Genomic DNA, 23,139 nt, shown 5'->3' with positions numbered 1-23,139 from the left:
GCGCACACATAGAACACAGTATAGGACACAACCATTTTATATATAAGCAGCAGTCAAGTTACTCGAAAGCATCGTTTCTGGAACCAAGGAGACACAATTTCGAAGATGGGAAGAGCCTACATCCTAATTGTTTTCCTGGCGTGTTGCATATCTGCATCCTTGTAAGTACACTTATCAAAACGTCCACATTGTTAGAATGTTGTTTCAGTCTTTCAGCAGTCATTGAACGTTATTTGTTTAGTTTTGCTATTAAATGCTTTAAAGGCAATAAGCCTGTCCTGCCGGTGAAAGTGACATCTAATAAGTTCCCTTTCCCATATACCCTGGCATTCTGTACCTTTAGGTTAACGCCATGCGACTCTACTATATCGCTGGTATTGGAACTACAATTCAATGCCGAGGTCAGGCAGCGGCTGCTTAGGTAGCACATTGGTCCCTACGATTACACATATCTACCCGCGATTGCGATTTGAGAAAATGTCGAAGGCGGGACGGAAATCGACAAAATAACAGATATGCCCAGTAACGCTCGGTCGCTATTTGGCAAAATTCTTTTTCGTAAAAGAGGTTCGCAATTAGTCATCACCGCAGCGACAATCGCAATATTGTACCCATAGCCGATTACAGAGGGATGCTTTCATGGTGTAAGCAATAACGAAAAACCAAACAACTTGTACAAATTGGGAACTTACATGTTTAGAAGAATGAATTTGCAAATGCATTATAGGAGCTAAAAGGTTCGCCATTCCAAATGCCAAATCTTCGCTGCATCAACCCTTAAAAAACACAACTGAAAATATTAAGCAACCCTGACGTACCGAAGTAAGACCACATTTCATGCCTTTACGCCACTACAAATTACCGTCTTTTTAGAACAAAGCATTAGAGTTGAAGTGTTTTATAAGGAGTGCTCCGCAAAGTAACCTCTTAAGCTTTCAACGTCTTTCATTTTCATGTGATTCTGAGTTCACGTACATCAATTTTGAAAATATGTCGGTGGTCTTTACTTGCATTTTGTAAGAATGATGTCTTGGGACCAGGAAATATGATCCAAAAGTTTAAAATGCGAAAGCATTACGTGGTCCATTACGTATACGTAGTCGGCGGCGTGACCGATCGATGGTACCAAAAGTGGCCGACAGTACAGAGTAAAAACACGTGTAGATTGTAGAAGAGATTGTAGAAGAGACGCTAGTGGGTTCAGCGCTACTGGCTCTAAACGCTAGTGGGTCGAGCGTTCCTGCTCAGCAACGGCTCGCGTGCTTGGAAGCTGTGACTGCCCTGCCCGTCGACGTTGCGCTGCTCCCGAGCTCTGCCAAATAAACACCTTTAGAATTGGTGGAGTGTGCGGGGTAACCTCAGACGATCACCCTGGAACTCCGGTCCCGTACCCTACCATCTACCATGCCCCAAGACGCCTCCCAGCAAACGCCTCCTCCTGCACCCACTGCGTGTGCCGGGGTGCCTCGTCATCGCTACCCTCCTATCTACACTGGAGCGGACGACACTGACGTGGACGAATGGCTCACGGCGTACGACAGGGTAGGCGACCATAACAAGTGGGATGAATCAGCCAAATTGAGCCATGTTCTGTTCTACCTCGCTGGAGTGGCCAGCCTGTGGTATAACAACCATCAAGTAGAGTTCCAGACATGGTCGGAATTTAAGACTTCCCTCGCCGATGTATTTGGTCGCCCTGCTGTTCGCAAGCTGCGTGCCGAGCAACGTTTGCGAGAACGAGCTCAACAGCCAGGCGAAACATTCCCCAGTTATATCGAAAATGTCCTGGATCTATGCAGGAAAGTCGATTCGACCATGGCGGAGTCTGATCGAATCCGAAACATACTGAAGGGCATAGAAGACGACGCCTTTAACATGTTGCTGGCCAAAAGTCCACGCTCTGTGGTTGAAATTGTCACACTGTGCCAGAGCTATGAAGAACTCCGCGGGAAGCGGTCACTGACCCGTCGATCTCTAACGCGTGACGAACACCTCGCTGGTTTGGCTGCCATTTCCACCCAGGCAGCGTTGCTCGCAGAAATGAAGGCGTTCGTCCGCGAGGAAGTTGCCCGGCAACTCTCTTTGATTGATTTTGCACAGCCGCAGTCGGTACACGCGCCTACGCCAAGTTTTGCGCCTCCGCTTCGCCGCGTCATAGCGCAAGAACTGCACGAGGTTTTGCCTGAGCACCACCAGCGTGTTCCTGCGGCTGCGCCTCACAGCTACGCCGAAGTCATGGCCAAGCGCCAACAGATCCCGACTGCTGTGCCACTCAGCTACGCGGAAGTCGTCACCCAGCCTCAACAACTCCCTCAACGGGGACCTCTCACGTACGCCGAAGTCCTCGCTATGCCCCGACAACAGCCTGCTATGCAGTCACTTCACCAGGCGCCACGTCCAACGCGTCCTTCCACATGGATGGGACCTGCCGCAACGACTGAGTGGCGTACAGCGGACAATCGACCGATATGTTTTGCGTTCGGCTATGTAGGCCACGTCGCACGCTACTGTAGTCGCGTGCAGTCACCTAGCGCTACACCTTATGGGCCAAGTTCTATGGTGGGTTCTCCGCGCCCTTATTACGACGACGAACCTCGGGCTGCGTCACCACCATTCCGCCGGTCCGCCAACATCCGCCGCTCAACTTCTCCACGCCGACGCTCCCCATCACCGATGCGGCCTCGTCCCGAAGCTCGGGATGAGGAAAACTAATAGTCGCAGTCCATGAGGCAAGGGCTGCGACGCCGTCGAAACGCGGAAGTCCTCTACGTAGCCCGACCAATGTGATAGACGTGTTAGTTGACGGTGTGCGCACATATGCCCTCGTGGATACCTGAGCCGCTGTATCAGTTATGGACGCAAAGCTTTGTCGCTTCCTTCGAAAGGCTACGACGCCCATTGCTGGATTCGCCCTCCGCACAGCAGGCGCACAGCGTATTCACCCGATTGCGGCGTGCACCGCTCGTGTTCTCATCGAGGACGTTGTATCGAGGACGTCATAAATGCTCCCGGAGGCGTCAAATTTCTCAGGGTAGATCCTGTCAACAAATTAAATAATTATCTATTGAAAATACAATATTTTAAACTTTTATGTTTGGGGTAGGAATCGAAGCCGCACATCCGGGGAGTGTGACAAGCACGCTTCTCCGACGCCACGGCGCCACTGCTCTCGCTGACTAAACGTGTTCCTAGAGCGTACGTCATCGCACACGTCACGTCGCAGCCATCTGGTTGGCTACGAGTGTGGCTTAGTGCATGCGTCAATGGCCACGTGATGGCGCCGCGCTAATGGAGAGCAGGTGGCGCCGTTACGTGCTCTTTTTTCGAGCGTATGAAATGGGCTCGCTGCCTCCCGCGCGTTACTTGCTCTTTGCACTTTATCGGTGCTATGTCAGCTGCGATGGAATCTCGACGCCACGTCAAGAGTGTGTAAAATGCTGACTCAGAAGGGTTTGGGTGCGAGCTAGTTGGTACGTATCATTCATATTTAAAACAGCGCCAAAAAACACGGACAAGGAGGACACAGGACGAGCGCACCGGTCTGTGGCCAATATATACGCATACACACACGCCGAATCAGCACAAAAGAATTTACTGCATGTCGAAAACATTAATTGAATACGCTTCACCAAAGGTGCCCTGACGCGTTCCCATTCCCAAACGTGAGAAGTCTCAGGTGTCTCTTCCGAATTTTTATCTTCTCATTCATACTCAAATATTCCTTCTATTTCAGGAAAGCGATGCAGGTGGTTGCTTTTCGTTTTTTCTTGTGCATTTCTCAACATAAAAGATAAAACACTTTAGCGTTTCAAATATTCCATCGATAAAATCTTAACTGGCCATAACCCGCTAAGCAGGAGCGAAGATTGCGTGAATTTTTTTACCTGCATGCCAGAAACTAACCTCAAGTACGCCATAACATAAGTTGGAGCTCACCAATATTATTAAAGAAATCCACATTACTGCGCTAAGAATCGGTGGCCCAGGTACAGGCTATCTTTGTAAAATCATTTCTCCATCAAGGCTCCTTAGAACATGACTCGCCGAAACCTCGAAAACAAAAAATAGACTAAAGAATTTCCGCCACTTCCGTTCTAACCACGAAATAAACGGATTTCAAGCCGTATTTCTACCTCTGCTTCACCACCACTTTGCATTTGTGGTGAAAAGAATAGAAGCCTGTCTGATAGGCTTACTTTTCAAGTTCACAAAATCAAAATATGGCACCGGAAAACATAAGGTTATTAATTTCCAATTTGAAACAGGCCCCAAAGCATGTGAAGGCCAACCAACTAAGGAACATTTTGTTTCTGCTCCCTTCTCGCACCAATTCGCCAACGCTAGAGAGCGTGTTCGATTGGTTCCACGTACAGAATAGGTACCTGGACCATGATTACATTACAGTGGTCTACTCTCACGATAACCTGGCCTGTCACCTGACTCGGCAGAATGAGCGGTCGGATGCAAGTAATTTGTAGCAAAGCAAGCTTGCTTGTAGTACAAGAAAATTATCCGGACCCCTTTCCTAGTCACTGGTGCTGGTTAAAGCCACGAGAGCATCTGTGCCTCGGCGAAGAAATGGTCAAGCATGTTCAGCCTGGGTCGATCATGAAGTCAGTACAATGTCACAGAGCTTCTACGTAGCATTAGCCACAGTGAGTAAAGAATGGGTATCTATGAGCCGATCCCGATTGCTGTGTAGTGTGAAAAAGCGGCTGAACTTGCTCGCGCTCGTGATACAAGAATGTGGGAAACTGGCCTGTGACGCGTGCGCATGCGTTTATTGCTGTTTAGGCTATTTCCATTACCGCCTTCGAATACCACGCTGGCCTGAGGTAATTTCATGCTTCGGGAAAAGCACCAGAGGTCAGCATGACTGCAAATTTTCGCCAGAAGACACGTGATATTAGTAGAAATGTCTGTAACTGGACTATAGTAACGCTAAAATATAACTAAACCGTCAAGCGCTATTCAAAAAACAAACATACCAAATTATGTAGGTGACGAATGAATTTTAAGATCATTCACCGCGGAGAAAAATACTGTCAAAAGACATGCGCACCCCAGAAATAATTCAAAGTCGCAAAAAAAGAAACAGAACGAGAAGAAGAAAGCTCTACCACATGAAAAAGAATACGAATTCCTTTTTTGGCTTACTACGCCTTATCACATATATTAGAAGAAATCAGGCACTTACGTGTGTTTTCGGCACTACCATGGTCCTAACGTCAGCCTTCCTTTAATAAGCCGGAGCTGTTAGCCTCTAGTTGCTCGGCAATTTTCGCGGCGACTCTTCACAGAGAGAAAGCACCTACGGTGATTAAAAAAAGAACACGTTCAGTGATTGAAGCGAGAAGTGCATATAAACTCTGGTATCACGCATAGAAAATACAGCACAGCATTCGTTTCTAAAGGAAGGCTCTTTCCCAGAAGAGTCAAAACTTGCAACTAGTGTTCTGATACCCAAACAGGGGAAGGCCATAGGGCTTGAAAATGTCCGACCCATTTCCCTGACATCGTGTTTGGGGATAGTCGCTGAGCGTGTCATCCTAAATAGGCTAACGCGTTATGTTGAGGGAAATGGGGTCTTCCCACACTCGATGATCCCGGCCTCTCGACTCAGGATGCTATGATCAGGAGTAAGTACCAGCTCCTTCACCGGCGGACAAGAGATACTAAGGCACTAATTGGACTGGATGTGGAAAAAGCTTTTGATAAAATCCGACATTATTTTATTCTACGGCTATCGGACTCGAATATGGGGCAGCAGCTTTTCCATTTTGTCAAGGCTTTCCTTATGGATAGAAGGAGATGTCTCAGGTTTGGGGAGATAAAGCCCGAAGTCTTTAAATTGGGTTGCTCTGGTACTCCGCACTGATGCGTACTCTCGCCTATGTTATTGAATCAGGCGATGTCGAAGTTGATTAATACACTGGACACTGTCCAGGATATTGGCTACTCTATCTACGTGGATGACGTTACTATATGGAGTGTCAGTGGTAGTGATGGAGAGCTTGAGGCTGCGCCGCCGAAGGTGGTAAGGCTTACAGAGGAGTATATTTGGCTCTCATGGGGCTCAAGTGCTCCACTAAAAAGTCGGAGTTATTGATCTTCAAATCTAAGAAGCTAGGTCGTAGGGTTGGGTACCGGATGTTCAGCCTTCCATTAGAATCCATACTAGGGAAGGGTCGCTGATACCCAAAGTTGAAGCTACCAGGGTCCTGGGTTTTCTGCTTGAAGCGAATGGATCGAACATCAGAACCATTCAGCATATCACCAAGAAGACGGAGGAGGCCATAAGACTTATAAGAAGGATCTCTAATAGGCATAGAGGTTTAGGAGAAGAAGGTGCGATGCACTTAGTTAACGCATTTATTATGTGTCATTTCGCGTACGTGGCAGCTATGCTAAATTAGAATAGGGGGGGGGAGAAAAATAAGAAGCATTAATCAGAAAAGCCGGCAAGGCTGCGCTTGGTCTGCATGTGACTACCTCAAGCGATATGTTCCAAAAGAACTCCTTCTTGGGCTCGTTGGTGCTTAGATTTCCTAGGTATACCTTGTGGCGCAATACATTTCTTGAAAAGAGACAGAAAAACACAGTGAAGCGCCAAACTACCAACTGTTTAATGACAGCCTGAAAAAACCTATACAAGAAAAGATAACTTCCGCTCATGCGCAGGGAGCCAAATTCTGACTGAACAACGTGGTCATGATAACATACTTTGGATAAAGCACATTTCTGCCGAATATAATAGGATAGATGTATCGCTGACACAATCAGACACTTTGTTTTTAATATAAATGTTTCCAACAACTCCCTTGCAGTTTGATTCCTACTTTTGCCAAGAATCAACACTTGTTCTAAGCATGGCGTACCACGACAAGCTTTAAAGCGCGCAGGAAGATGCGCCTTGTCACACTTACTGATACTATTAGCATGCTCCCTCAGTCTGTCATTAATACAACGTCCCATTTGTCCGACGTATGACTTGCCGGTATCTAGGGGTATCTCGTAGACCACCCCTTCAACACAGTCCCTGAAATATTTGGCGTGCTGCTTCTGGCACCGCCGCGGCCCCTGGCGTGTGATCCGGGGGCACAATTGAGCTAACTTGTTGGGAGCCGAAAAGACAACCGGAATGCCATATTTGGTACGTACCTTCTTGAGGTACCTACCAAATATGGTAGGTACCTCAAGACACTGTGCACATAAGGTACTGCTTCTGGTTTTACTTGTTCCCTTTCCTTCGACTGCGTTTTCCCACTCGCAGCGGTAGTTTTTAGCTTCTGCACGAAGGACTCGACCATGGCATTTAATACAGACTGAGGGTAGCCTGCTTTTAAAAGTCTCTGAAGTTGATTGAAAAAACTCGCCCGTAGCACATGCACACTTGACTTGCGCAGAGCCGATTCCAGGCAAAGTAAGGCGATTCCACGCTTTACAGTCTTAGAGTGCGCTGAGTCATATACTAACAATTTTTTTTACCTCGAGGGAGGTACGCACAGCAAACGTGATCCCACATAAGTGTTAGATTAAGGTCTAAAAACTGCAACGAACTGTCCTTCGGAAGCTCATTAGTAAAAGTAAGTCCTTTTGCGTTTGCTCTAAAAACGTCTAAAAACTGCTCAACCATTTCATGGCATGGAAGAGGCATTTATTGTCGATAGCCACTAAAAATCATCAACTTATCTAAAAACTTTAAGAACATTATGATGAGATTAAGTAAAAACGCATTGTAGTGCGTGGTCAAAGTAGGATAAAAAGATGTCACATAATATGGGTGCTACACGTGAACCAATGCAGATGCCCTCTTTCCGCAAAATTATGCCATGTTCAAAAGTTACAAAGGTGCGGTTGAGATAAGCTTCTAAGAGGGAAACGAAATTCGAAGCCGGAATCTCCATTTTAGACACAAAATTAGCTTTGCCTCTTTCATCAATACACTGTTTAACGGCTTTTAGAAGCTGAGGATGCGGAACCGAATAAAAAAGGTCATTTACATTAAGGGAGAACACATAGCCTATTCCTTGGCTGCCACGGAAATATTCAAAAATCTTCATCCGAGTTTCTAGGCAAGAAAAGGTCATTGAGTTGAAGAAGCTGCAGGGATTTTAGCAAAAAACTACTAACGTGATATTGCCACGTGTCCCGTTCACTAATAATCGTTCGAAACGGGACATCAACCTTATGGGTCTTGGCACTGAAGAAAGCTGTAAGAGAACCTTTAACTCTTTTTGATCTCTTTAGCTAACCTTTCACAGCCAATTTCTTCAAAGAACGAAGTCATGGTTTTCTTAAATTTCGATAAGCTGACTTTTACAGGCTTAAAATTCTTTTTGGTTGTCTCTGATGCTTTTTCGTTAAAGGCTTGCCTAGGAAGAGCTAACAAAAGCTCCTCCCTTATCGGACTTCATTAGACAGAGTTCATTGTCTTTGAAAAACGACACCACACGTTGCAACATTCGCACCGGCCGACCAGCTCCGGCCTTGGGGGCAGCTCTCTGTGGGTTGTCTACACCATCTAGCAGGCAACGCTCGCAAGCAACAAAATGTTGCATGCCACCTACCGCAGTTGCAGTTGTGGTCTTCGACAGCTTCGCCGGACATGCAATTTCGCAGAGCCGGTATTACTAGTTAGTTTTCTTTTTCAAACCTTAATTCACTGGGCACAATTTTGGACATGGTAGTGGCTATAGAGCAACGGGCATTTTGCACCTTCATAGATCTATTCTGACCCAATGTTATGAGTTGCTAGTGCAATGGGCAGCATGGCTATCTGTAAAAATCATGCATTCACATTAGGGCTTTGGGAACTCAATATACGGTCAGTGCCATTGATATGGGTTTAAAGTATAGTTGTTCCACGACGCACGATGGTCACAGAGCTTACATCATCGAAGCTTCTCAAATTTTCCATGATCTGTAGCTTATGCCAAACTGAGAGCGTTTGTGGTCAAATCTCTGCCTGGCGTTGTGCATGCATGCGTTCTAAATTAGGGTAGCGTGCCCATGAAGGTGTTAATGGTGCTGCCTGAATAATGAGAGTGTGATATAATGGCGTCCTCTTAAACATACAGGATGTGCCAACTATCGTACACCAACATTTAAATATATGCAAATCCACGTAGGTTGACAGAGCCAAGGTAATGTTTGTTTGCCCTCGCTTGGAAATGATCAGAGTATATTTAGCGTTCCACCTAATTACAGAATTATTGTTAATTAATAAACACCTTCTCAGCTATTATAATTAGACTAAAAGTGTCAATGACAAAAGTGTAAAGCAACATGAAAGAACTTCCGATACAGCTTTCTGTTGCTCAATACGTGATAGATAGGTGTTTTTCCGAGCATGAAAGAAGTCCACGAATACACGCCTAATTCCCGGCAACTGGTAGCGCGAAGGACTTTGCGTGTATTCGCTGGCTTCTTTTACGCTCAGAAAAACACTTATATGTAGCATGTATTGAGCAACACAAAGCTGCATCAACAGTTTTTCATGTTGCTCGAGAATTTTCCCACCCGCTGCAATGGCTTAACAGCGTTTGTGTTGGGCTCCGAAGCACAAGGCCGCGGCATCAAACCTCGGCCGCGGTGGTCGCATTTCTATGGGAGCGAAATGCAAGAACGCCTGTGTCCCCAGCGTTGCGGGCACGTTAAAGATCCCCCAGTGGATAAAATTATTCCAGAGTCCCCCACTTCGGCGTGCCTCATAATCAAATCGTGGTTTTCGTACCTACAACGCCGGAATTCTATTCAGTTCAATGCAACAATTTTGTCATTGACACTTTTCATCTAATTATAATATTTGAGAGGTTCATTATTTATTAAGACTAATGATGTAATTAGGTGGAATGCCAGAAATACTCTGATATCCCTATATTTAAATGTTCGTGTATTATAGTTGGAAAACCCTGTAGATATACAAAACGAAGTAACGGCTGTGTTTTAAATCACACTACGACAGTGAAAGCTGTGAGAATGTTCTTGCGTTAGCTTACATTCAGAGATTTTTGAAAAAAATTTCATAGCGCTCACGTTTCAGTTACTTTTACCGATGTTTTCTTTGTATTCTCTTAGCCCCTACCCTCTCTAATGTACTGTGTAGCTTGAGGGTAAAATAAATGAAATGAAATGCATTTTCCCTTTTTTGGACGTATGAGGCATTACCCATACACAAAAAAGTTATCAAAATTATGAAACTTTTTTTCGCATAAGTGCAAGCTGCTTGCACCAAGCAGAAAATAGGATGACCTAAGACAAACACGAACACAACTACCTGTTGTCGCGCAGTCCACTTCCCAGGAGCAGGACGTCCCAGACAGTGGGCCCAAATGCGAACTACCGAGATTCGCAACTAGCGTCGTCTATCACCATTCCCGCATGAAGTGACAAAAATTTGAAGTGGAACTTAACGGAAACTGTACAATATATCTGCAGCATTATATGCCGGCAGGCGCGGTGCGGAATGCGTTATCCGTGCTAATTATGTGTGGGGAACTTATGCTGATGTAGTATGTGTTAATTCTTTATGTATGAGGGAGGGGTGCGAATATAGAGCTGCACAAATTTACATTCAGTGTCATGCCGACCACCATACACTCCTACACTTTTCAAGTTCCCTTTCAGGGGGTCCCACTTAATTCTTAACTGAATACTGGTAAGCGCAATTCCAATACGCGACAGCAGATAGCACAGAAGCCCAATGCAAGCGCTAATTCGCAACTAAATTTTAGTCTGAAGACTTGGCCTACTTAAAGGAACACTAAAGGTTACTATGAAGTCAAGTTAAAGTGATAAAGCCATGCTCTAGAACGTCTAAAGCGTCAATATAATCGCCAACAAAGCTTTAGTAACCGAGAAATTGAGGTAAATGCATGACACGATTTGAGACTCCCCAGCGACATTCCGGTACTAGCCCGATGACGAAGGCACTCCTCACCATAATTTATGTCACTAGTACTCAACTACTCATATTAAAAAGATCATTGCATTAGGTTATAAGACGGAATCGAACTTCTGTTCGATTCTAAGCAAAAATAACATTTTGACGTTACCCTTCAGTAGTACGGGTGGTCGAAAGGTTTCGTTTTCGCTGGACTCTGCGCCGCGTGCGCTTAGGAGTTTCTGTTATTTCGTTACCGCGTCGTGTGCTCTGGTTCTGCTGGCTCGGGAAACTTGCATTTGAAATAAACAGCAAGAACCCCACATCCATGTGATGTCGTGGGATGCGCGAATGGTCCGCGAAACTTGGCCAAGGGCAGTTGCAGTGGCGAATCCAACATTACTTATCACTGTGTGCCAACGAGTGAACCTCTCCGTTCGAAGTGGTTAAGTGCCATACCTCCGGCACAGCGCGTTGGCAAAGAGCCGAAAAATCGCATAGTGTGCTCGCTGCACTTCAGAATTACGAGTTCAATGGCGGCTAACTAAAGTCGTGTGGAGAGCCTTTCATAGCAATGTTCTCCCGTATCACTGTTCCGTCGGTCTTGCTTGCATTCACCGAAGAGCAATAACAACTGCAGGTCGAAGACGGCGCGGTGAGCGCGGCATTTGGTTTTCACGAAGGAAAAGCTACAAATGTGCGAATATGTACAGCCATGACATACAGTTGCCGTCGCAGTAGTACGCAAAACGCCGGCAGCGCGAGCCCTCAGCAGCAGGTCACGTTTATAAGAACTAAAGCACTATTAGCCTGGCCGGCCCATACCATATGGTGCAAATCTACTTTCTGCCCGCAGAATTTACACTCGGCCGAAAAGGATTGTAGCTCAATAGCATGTAGCTTGATTGCGTTATTAAATGACATGGTTTGTAATCTTCGTAAATCACATTCTTCTTATTTATCTAATCCCTCAGTCGGGCCCGGGTATTTTCGTCGTGATAAACTAAAGTGCTGTAATACATCTGCATCACTTATTAATGGCACTGGGAAGTCCGAGTCTTCATGGAGGGAGGAAAGACCCCAGGGGAGAAAACCTCGAGCGGCAGTGTGTGCACACTCATTTCCCTCTACACCCTCGTGACCTGGCACCCAAATCAGCTGTTTCCGCGGAGCGAAGACACCAGATTTTTTGAGGATCCTGCAGGCTAACGGTGCAATGCGGCCCCGCGTGTAATTTCTGTATGCAGTTTGTCAGTCTGTAATGGTGTATTCGCAACTAGGATACGAAGCAGCCATGGCGATCGCCACCTCTTCCAATTTTGCAATTTGCCCGTGCCGAACAGAAAGTCCATTGACCGTCTGCCCTTGATGCACCACCGATATTGCGGAGACTCTTTCCACCGGACCTGCAGCATTGACGAAGAAGGCTTCCTCTAATTTAGAATAGATCTGGTCCATCTTTTTGGCTCTTGGCCTCCTGCTTGCTTGATGATATTCAGGGTGCATGTTTTTAGGAAGGGGCGGTGTCGCGAACTTGCCCCTCCACTCTTTCGGAATGTCCTGTCTTGTTGCCATATAGAAAGGACAGCTGATATTCAGGTCCTCCAGTACCTTGCGTCCCGTTTTCGTTCCTGCCAATCTGGCATATTGACTTAATAGGTGGGCCTCAATTATCTCATCTGTTGTATTGTGCGCCCCCAACTGCAACAAGGGCTCTGTAGATATTTCGACCGACAGTCCCAGTGCCTTCTTATATGCTGTTCTGAGCATGACATCGAAATGCTTTCAATCGCACCTCCTCATCCGAAGGTACGGAGCCACGTACACAATTCTGCTGAGTATAAAGGCTTTGACCAAACGAAGAGTGTCGTCCTCCATTATCCCTCTCGTCTTATTGGTGATACGTGTGATCATTCACATTACTTGTTCGTATGATGTACGGAGTTGAGTAATCATTGGTGCGTTGAAACCCTTGTTATTAACCAGTAGTTCCAGGATAGGCACTGTGTCCACTTCAGGGATCGCAACGTCGTACACCCTAATTTTCACCGCGGCTTCATCTTCTCGTCTGCGCATGATTAGATTTGTACCATATGGTATGCGCTTGCCAGGCTAATAGTGCTTTAGAATCTATGAAACAGCTGACGTGGGAAGGATGGGAGGCAGCCCTGCCCTGCTCAACCGTCAAGGACCAGCGAGCCCTCGTGGAAAGAGCTAGGGCGGTGGTCTTAGCCAACGGAATTCCGGAAAAAGAATCCGACCACCCTTCCCCTAATTCCCCTTCCCTTTTCCTTTAAATAAAACGGTTTCATCATCATCATCATCGTCAGTGCTAAAGTCGAGCCCAGCACCGCGAGCCAATGATGTCGTTGTCAGGGTTGTCCAATGCAACGAGCGCCAAAGTTGGCGTCATGAAATAAAGAACAAGCTTATCGTCGCGCGCTTTCCCTTCCGCTAGCCACCATATAATTCCGCTTTAGCGCTGCTGTCGGCTCTGTCGTGGCTCTGTTTCTGGCCGCGCGTTTGCGTTTTGCGCAGAAAAGCCGTAGCGCCATCTGCGGGCGCCGTTTTACTCACCGGCGCCGCAACGTTACTATGAGACCATGACGTCACCACTCCTCGATCGGAGGGCGGGCGATTTGGACTGCGCTAGAGGTACGCGGACGTTTCAGAACGCATTTTCTCTTAAAATAAGTCTTTTCTTCACATGAAACAAGCGTTTCGAGGTTTCTGGGGTGGTATTTCGACAGTCCACGTTGACTTAAAGGGAAGCTGAAACACTTTTCGAAAAAAATGAGTTCTCTGCGGCGTTCTACAGTTTTGAGTCCCCTGAACACGAATATCTGGTTCAAAAAGGGCGGAAACAAACGCAAGCGGCTGTTTTTTCAAGAAAACGCGCACCAGCGCCTCAGGGCATCGCGCGAACGCCGCTGTTGCCCATGATTTGTCGGGGCCGCTGCGACATCGTTGGCGGTAGTCGCCGGTCTTCGCCGCCGCATGTCTCCGTTTCAGAGCGTAGCACCATTTTTTTCTCTCTGGTAGCACGCGGTTCTGCTGTTCTCGCTTCATAGCTGAGTTGTAAGATGGAACGTTCTCGCTGTCTCCGACAGCTTGTATTTTCCCCGTACATGTTTGAACCCACAGCCGATACGGAAAACGATGGCAGCAACGGCGGCAACGACGATGTTGAGTGTGCCAACAGCGAGAGCGATGTGTGCACCTTCTCGCGCGCTGGAAATCTTAGCTGGTACGTATGTTTTTTTTTTTTTTTATGTAGCTGCACGTTGCAATGACGGGAGAAAAAATGCGCTAAAGTGTCACTGGGAACATGCTGCTGGAAGAGAGCCGAAGCACTAACTTCTCATTAGATTCTAAACACGGGTGCAATTCCGCGATGTCAAGCACCTTGCCGCTGCTTGTCTAAAGTTTCGTGTTTTTTTCAGCGTTGATACACGATCGCGAACACAAGTGCCGCATTTCAAAGCGCGCACATGCAGTGCTGTGAGGTACAGTCATGGAAGTTGCTTATCATACACATCCAGAGATGACCAGAGGTATTATATGTGCAATATTCATACTATGGTTCGACGACTTTGCGAGTGTGGCTCGATCAAGAATCGGTATGCGTGCTCCATGCTAGTGTTGACATAAAGATATTAGGCAGTTTTAGCACCACCGTGTGGTAAACACGACAACTGAACCGTACGTCGAATGTCACTAGGCAAGCCTACACTCCATTTGATACCTCAGGTGCAACGCTGTGGAAGCTACGCTCGAAGTCCGGTCACCAAAATTTATTACTGCGCGCGTTTCCGTCTATGCTTCGCAGCGTGCCAGCGGTGTTTGCTCGCGCGAGCATGCACGTGAAGCTGCCACGACGGGCTGCAATTAAAAAATACCGAAAAGGAAATTTTTTAAAGAACGTGTTAGCAGCCGTATAAGTATAAATCTACGGAACGAAGTTTTTACACGCCGAGTTCAACTGCTCTAATGCGAGCGTGAAAATATTACCGTAACGCCTCATGTCGTGCGATTTGAACACGAATGCTGAGCAGCTAAATCTGGGGGCACCGTGAGGTAGGACGAATAACAAATATCACTGAATACGCAAGCGTACCCCCGGCCAGTTATTTCACCGTATCAGAACAGCGCCGAACACACAGCTGTAGTACAGTGTTCCGTGACAAAGCGGAGAGGCAAAACAGGGTGAAAACGGCAAGCACTTTGCACGTAGGTGCATCTTCCCGGCTGTGCCTCCACCTCGCTTCGTCGTAGACCGTTTGTTCGACACTAAGGTGATCATCTGGTAAAAAATTGCCCGTGTGCACATTAAAACCCTTACCTCACGCTTTCTCCTCTTGGCGAAGGCCGCTTTTGGAGGTGGCGAGGTGTTTCTCTTGTAGGAGAATATAGACGGAACAACGCCGGGCTTCAGTCGCGCCGATTTAACTGGAATACCGATTGCCAGCATCGTTGTCAAGCTCCGATGATAGTCACTGTCGCGGAAATGGCCCGAGCACAGCACAGTTGATTTCGTCGGCACAAACTTATCTCTCATCACCGCACCTACCCACTGCGCTGCAAGCTTCGTTTCCTTCGGGAATTTGTGAAACACCCCATCGTCTCGCCCACCTGTGTTCGCGCAGCCGAATGCTGCACAGAACGAGGGTATGTTGGGCGCCCTTGGCTGTAGGCACTCACGCAACACGGAAGGAAAGAACAGTTTACGAAAATAGCAAAACAAACGTGAGCGGCGGCGGCGGCGGCGGCGGCAGATCTCTCGTAGCGCCGTTCAGTAAAGCGCAGGACGGAAAGAGGCATGCCAGCACATGTCAGCACGCCGGTCCGCAGCTCGGTTGGCTGGTTGGCTCGGTCTCCGCCCATGACGTCGCTCTCGCCGGTTCTCTCCTCTGGCAACAACCTCAACCGGCGCTCCTGGAAGCGATGGGGGCGTGTCCGCGCAGGTGATTTAGAAAGCGATTTCCGCCCCTTATATTAACAAAACGGAAAAAAAATTTCGGAACCGTAAATTATTAGGTCTGTTCTTCCCCATCCCAGCCATTCATGGAAATTGAAAACCGTTTCAGCTTCCCTTTAATATTAACCTCTAGTGTCCCTTTAAGTACACAGCAGACCAGGATTGTGCACGCGCACTGCAAATCAAGCCAAGTAATGCATCAAATCAAGATGCGAATAGATTGCAGCACCATTTCTAAAAACTGCTTTGCTTTTTTTTTGCTACGCTAAACAACCAACGTATCGATAATACAGGCACTTCTTTTTCTTTCCTACATGATATGCCTCCACTAACAAGTACCACTCATTACCAGTCCCGTCTTTGAGTGGCGCTTAGCAGTATTCAGTTTTTAAGCGTGAAACACCTAGCGCAGCAACAAATTTCCCCTTAATTCCCCTTAATTTGTTTGTGCGATGCCCTACGCGGCATAACCACCGCTTTAATAGACGGTTTTAGTTTAGCGTCAGCGCAACATTGGGCTTAAGGGAAATAGCGTTAATGTTCTACAAACGTACTTTGCAGAAATCGAGTTTTGGTATAGCGTGATTGCGCATATTACGTGATGGACGCTATTCCATACATAGTCGACTTAAGTGATTCTATTTGTTCGCCAAGCTTTGTGTTTGCGACAGAAACGTGTGAGAGGCAGCGCAGTAGACGCTGGCTGCGCCTTCTCTTTGTACTTTCCATGTCTGCCAAACCCCGCCGAAATCTGTACAAGCTGTGCGCCATAAAACTTGGATTGCGGCTAGTTCCTACACAGTATACTTATAGTCAACTAATTCAGCGCAAGCACCCAGAACTTATCTTGTGTCTTCTTATTTTGCCAGTGCTTGCCTCTGTCTCTTCTTTGCAGGTTGTCGAGGGTGTTTGCACTAAATTTGTTCACCACTACACCATAGCCTCAAAACTCTCTTCAATCTCAGAGGCAATATGCTGCCGCGCCTATCTCTTGACACCCCCCCCCCCCCAGTAGGTAGCGCTTTCATCTCGGAGGTTTCTCTCGTTAGGCTTTTACGCGTTGGAGACATGACGCGATCTCGAATGCTCCACAAGGTTATCCGTAATACTCTGTCGTCAAAGCAGCCTCAAGCGAAGCAAAGTCCATTTTGCACAATCATCTGCTACGAACAACGCGAATTATGCAAAAGCCGCGCCAAGTTTTCTTTGAAGCGAGCGTCCACGACCGTTAACATGTTTTACGTAAAATACGTAAACCACGCAAAGACGGTGACGTTAAATGTAAGAAATAGCGTGCGCACGCTAAACGCTGCGGGTCATTTAGCATTCTGCGCTTGCGCATTTCGATCCCAGTATTCGGCTAAGCCCGCTATTACGCTAAACACGCTAAACCAACACTGTCTAATGCCGTCTTGGGAAGCTGAGGCGGATGACAACCTGTGCTTGCGCAATTGATGCATCAGTGGCAGATCCTGTCGTTTTCAGTGCACTTCAGTCGCCGTCTGTTGACGCTGATCGCGTGGATACAAGAGCGTCCCATACTGCTTGCTATCCACCTCATTGTATAGGTTTAGATAGCTCCGGCCTACATGTAATGCCCCCTTTCTAAGTATGGCGTACGGAGAACGGCAAAAGATGGACAAGCTCACAGAATATATTGCGCGGGCGCACCTCTTTTTATCGGCGGGAAGATGTGTCGTAATTTCCACTGTACTCCTGATGGCAGCGTTCAACCTTTCGAGGAATGGACTTCAACTAGGAATTATCGCCCTGTATTGGGAAATATATTGGGTTTTGTAATGTAATGTATTGTATTGGGTTTTTCTGGATTCACATACAATTTTTTCACCCGCACTCAAATAATGCTGCACATTAATAATCGAGGTTACTGCCTGCACCGCAGCACGTGATCTGTGTCGCTGCAGCTGATGTCATCATTTATGAGCGAGAAAAAACCGGCAAATTTGGCCCATCTAAGCAAACTCAGCGCAAATTCAACCTGAGCAAGTGTGCCCCAGAAGGTAGTGCGGATTTGCGAGCTGTCACCTCGCACACGCGACAGCGGGCGCCTAAAATTCAGACTGAAGGGCAAATAAAGCTTAGCTGCCTCTCTGCCCCTTGGTTTACTTCATCAGATAAAATTGGCATTTGCTATTTCTGCGCCTCTATCACGTGATTACACTACGCCAATTGAAGCCGTAGATATCGTGAAGCCATCATCAGGCAACTTCCCAGGCTTCTTCATCACCATAGGTCATATCACCACCAGTACTACCGCCGAAAGATGCAAGGCCTAAGGCACAAAGTGGGCTTTGCCATTTCTCTCGACGCCAACCATCCAAGCGATCAGCGGCCCTGCTGCCAATATTGGTGGGAGCCAACCTATTCATATTGCACGGCGTGTGCTGACCCGCAAAGTAGTGCGCGTAAGAGCACCTCTGTGCTGTGTAATCAATTAAAATTCACAGCATGATACTTGCTTAATACATTTTAACGCGACAGCGTTAAGGAGCTCGTGTCGCACAAAAGCTGGTGTCGTCGGCGTCGGCGGCGTTGGCCGTGAGCGATAAATCCCAGAGGCACTTCATGAATAAAAAACAACTTGCAAGATGGGCTGGGTGGGAATCGAACCAGGGTCTCCGGAGTGGTAGACGGAGACGTTACCACTCAGCCGCGAGTTCGATGCTTCAAAGCGGTACAAATGCGCCTCTAGTGAACGCGGTGTTGCCTTAGAAACGAGCTGTTTCTAATGCTCAGGCGTGCGTCGCTTGCTCAGGCGCACATTTTTCCTATATCGATATCGCAAAAACAGACATGTCAACAGAAGGCATGTCAACAATTAATTTCACTACTTCAGCACTATATTTAATATATACAAATATCGGCAACATGTACACAACGTAGCGAAATAAGCACTTTATTATTTTTCATAATCAAACATTACATAAATATAATTACTTGTTCATTTGGTATTCTTTATGTTTCATATATTTTTATTTTTTTAATTAGGTCGTAGTTTCCTTTTTGCAAAAATTGTTGCATAATAAGATATAGAAAAATCAAGCATATTGACAACGCTATAACAAATCATTAAATATATCACCACTTAGTAAACTCCATCTGATAATGCATCTAAAGCGGACAAAATTGATTGTTTATGCGCCGCTCTGAAATCTGTCGAATCTGTGCGTATAACTGTTGCAAAACATTCGTAAATATTGTGACAATATGACGTTAAGCTTACATTCATGTAACAACTTTGTCCACTTTAGATGCTTAACAACGGAGTTTCCAGAACTGCATGATCTTCATTTGTTGCTGAGAGACGGATTTGTCAATTTCGTGCCTAGAGTGCTTTTCTTCTTGTTTCCATGGTGTCAGAACTTTGCAAGAAATTGTCAGCTTTCAAAAAGATTGTTGACAGCGTCCCTAGCATTTAGCGTTCGCTGTCAAATGCAGCAAATTTCATTCAAATCCGTTCGGCGGTTGCCTCAAAAATCAAATTTCTGTATTAGACGCATCTTATGCTGCCTATGGGAGGTCTCACCGAGCTACAGCTTTCTCTGCAATCAAAAGTATGCCAGTGACGCAACTGTGGTTCGAGCCCATTTTGGTGGGGCAGAATATTTACTACGCAGTGCGACGCACTAAGCACGGCGCCATTGCGCAATCTTCGCGCTTCGCAATTTGTGGAAAGCATTGTGTCCGGCACAGACAGTGATACTTGTGGAGTCTGTGCATATATTTCGGAAGTCACGAGCAACACAACAGGAATGAACAATTATGGGAAAAAACTGCGTTGAAAAAGGAGCTATGTTCTTCTCAAGATGGTAGTGATTTTCCAGGGAACAACAAAAATAGTGTGCGCGCTTTTATCTAGATATTGCGGCTGTCGCAATGAATGAGTTGGGCGCTTCCAAATGTGATAAAACCTGCAGATATCGTTTGTTTAGATATTATTTTGCAGTGGAGGATATACACTGATTGGAAGAATTGAAAGGAACTAGAGGAACTCTCGTTGATTTTTGAGTATGTGACATGTTGCTAGTTGAAAATGCACTGAATACTGTACTGGTGTCCGTCACCTCTTTCTTCACTTAATTTTCAATCAAATAATATAGTAATATTTGTCCTTTCATTCCAGGGCGCTCCCGCAGGGAATGGGCAATCTCTCAGCTAGATGGAATGACGAAAATCACTGGTGTCCAAGTGGAACAGTCAGTGATTTTTTTTTCCTCCGGCTGTCAAGCACGGCTGTTGCTCTTCTCCTACAGCTTCTTTTTTTACCAGTTGCTCACAGCTTCTTTTTACCCACTAGAGCATGCTATAAAACCACGCTGACGCAGTTGTAGAGAACGATGCAAAGATTTTGACGACATCGTGCACTGGTGGCAATTTCCATTAACACATAACAGACAGCAAAGTGATAGCACTGTGTCTGCAAGCTTACACGTCGCAAACGCTTTATTTTCAGCGGTAATATTTCTTGCATTTTTTTATTGTGTTATGTCCAGCAAAGTGGCACTGACGATTATCCTTAACACCAACATGGATCCAGTATTATTTATTAATTTTGTCTGCATCCATGCCACACATTTGCCTAACCAATTGTCACGTTTTTGGGATCGTTATATTATGTGGTTAATTATGCGCCACTAACTGATGCGCACCTGCATAAAACTATTTCCTACAGAAGCTTTTCCCCTCGAAAGAAGTGTGACTTTGTTACGCAGTTTATTTGTCAAATTATTATTTCTATATTTCACGCTTTGTCCTAATATTCCTAAAGCTGCGGCCAATATTATGTTAAATATTTGCACCACGACCCAATTAGAACTGCAACTTCAGCAGGCACTTCAGAGGCGCCTAAAAGAATTCGAGCAGTAGACATGTTGAGGTACTCCAGTATAGGATTGTGAGCTGCCGTTGCGCTTTCGAACTCGCAACCTCTAATCCAACATTTTTTAATCAAAAACACACACCCCTCTTTACTTTTCTTCGTCGCTTTTTTATGCAATAAATGTTACACACGTGACAAAAGCTTGTAGCGTCCTCGAATCATGGTCAGATAATTTTGAAATGAAGCACTAAATATCAAGAAAATACCAAAGCAGAATGAATCAGCGATCACACAAATATTTCGCATAAAGGTTGCGGAAAGAATGAGTAGAGGCGGTTATGAATCCAGGAAATTCACGTGGAAGCGACGAACTCTACCCACTGGGCCACATAGGAAACACGTTGCAGTCACGCAAACTAGTGACATATATATATATATATATATATATATATATATATATATATATATATATATATATATATATATATATATATATATATATACGTATAATTTCTCAGAAACCTTCCTGTTGTGCTATTACAGCTCTGACACTGTGCAAACCCAGCAAATATTTTGCTAATGCTGAAGTCGCTCGTAAATGGTCAGAACGGAAACTTAGATTTGCTTTGAGTCACGGCAGCGGAATTACTCAAAACCAACCTGAGACCTATCATTGACATCACGGCATTGCAGTGCTAGATCAGAGTGCGAACGTTTATGTCGCTATTAGAAATGTATATATACCCTTTGAAATAAAAGATAGCCTGGGACTCAAAATGACTTGCAGATAACATTGCTATTTCTTATAATTTTTACGTTACCTTTATATTTATAAACCTTTCAATCAACCTTCTCAAGTTCAATAAAAAACATACGTGTGGCATCATCGAAAAATTTCTTTTTTTTCTCGAAACTCTCCTTTACAAACAATGTACACAGTTGTTAGTATAGGAAGATCCTTCTCATGGGGTACTCAAGGGGCGCTCAGCACCCGCTCAACCCCAATACGAGTGGTAATCTTTTTTCTACAGTTTTGTGATGGTCTCACCCATACCTCTAATAGTGGACGGTATCAGCTTAATGGTGGCTAAAGAAGGTCAAATAAGGGTGTAAAGGCAAAAGAAGCGCTTTTAAAACGGGTTAAGGGTAACTTTTACTAGCCTCTAGAAAAAATATTGAACCTTTCGAGGTGTATCAGGTCACGAAGCAATAAAATTAATCTCTCTAGTTTGTGTTTTGTTTTTTGAAAACTATCAGCTTGTTTCCTTACTGTCAATATCGATATGTCAAGCTGATGCTTATGATGCCTGTTCATGACCTGAAAGTACAGGGCGGGCAGGTTTAAGGAGAGACAGGCAAGATGGATAACTACTGACGAATAACTACCATTGTTTGGATACACGATTAGCTCCGGAAGGTGCAGTTTCTTCATACAAAGCTTGCATAACAACATTTCGATGTCACCACTGTGGTGCTTGGCATTTGGTAAGATTATTTTCTCCTGCGGCAGCCATTGCAACACCACTCGCCGCGGCTGTCCCACACAAATCGCGCCACGCAGGCACTTGCTACATGTGTTTCATGTGATGCAGGCTTGACGCGGCCTTTTATAACTCAAACTCGTTTTATTCACGAGAAACTTGCTGCTTATGCAGCTTGAAAGTAATTTCAGTTAAATGTTTCCCAAGAACCATCAATTGCGCTCTCTTCCAAGAAGCCTATTTCGGGGGGGGAGGGGGGGGGGGGGGGGGGGGCTGGTGTCATGACCGTTCGCATAGAGTGGCTGCACCTGCAGACGCTGGTAGGCAAAAGTTGCCATGGTTTCGTAATGCCCACTAACATCTAATAAACAAGAAAAGCAATAATATAATAGCGTAACTTTTTTTTACCTTTGGCATACAACTCGCCTTTGTCTCTTACAGTGTCAGAGAGACAGCGACTGCGGCGACTTGTGTGGGTGTGCTACGGAGACCAACACAGGCAGAAAATTCTGCGTATATCTACCAAGCGGAAAATAATGTATTACAACAAAACAAGCCTGCCACATTTGTGAAGCCGATCCTGTGGAGTGCTGAAATTGCGCATGCTAATATAATAAGCCGCTATTGCTAAGGCTCGACACAACTCGTCTTCTGCCGAGCAACAGTCAAGAAAGTTTTAACGAAAATTGGGGCTTTTAATGTGGATAACTCCTACGTTCGGCTTAAATAAAATGTGTGCACATTCGTGGTGCTTCCTGTTTTATAGTGACATTCTGTGTATTGACCAATACACCTCTGTTGCGAAATCATTTCTACGAATATAACGGGTGTTTCTCCGAAGGCTTTAGGTAATATAGTAATATGATGCGTGGCATGAAGCCCAATTCCAATCCTCGAACTGTATTAGTCAAAGAGGCAGATAATATTTCAACCAGAAATTGAAATGGATAGCACA

At 45.6% G+C, this 23,139-nt stretch overlaps 1 long non-coding RNA gene across 1 annotated transcript; it reads left to right on the top strand.

Annotated features, from left to right (window-relative positions):
- LOC142574103 (uncharacterized) lies at positions 1–22,920 on the top strand. The gene is made up of 3 exons (XR_012826419.1): positions 1–161; positions 20,008–20,080; positions 22,626–22,920. It is a non-coding gene; the product is annotated as an uncharacterized LOC142574103 (long non-coding RNA).
- The last annotated feature ends 219 nt before the right edge of the window (positions 22,921–23,139 follow it).

This window comes from Dermacentor variabilis, chromosome 3 (assembly GCF_050947875.1).
Source record: "Dermacentor variabilis isolate Ectoservices chromosome 3, ASM5094787v1, whole genome shotgun sequence".
Taxonomy (NCBI): Eukaryota; Metazoa; Arthropoda; class Arachnida; order Ixodida; family Ixodidae; genus Dermacentor; species Dermacentor variabilis.
The sequence above is the reverse complement of the archived record's forward strand: the minus strand, read 5'-3'. Positions and strand labels throughout refer to the sequence as shown.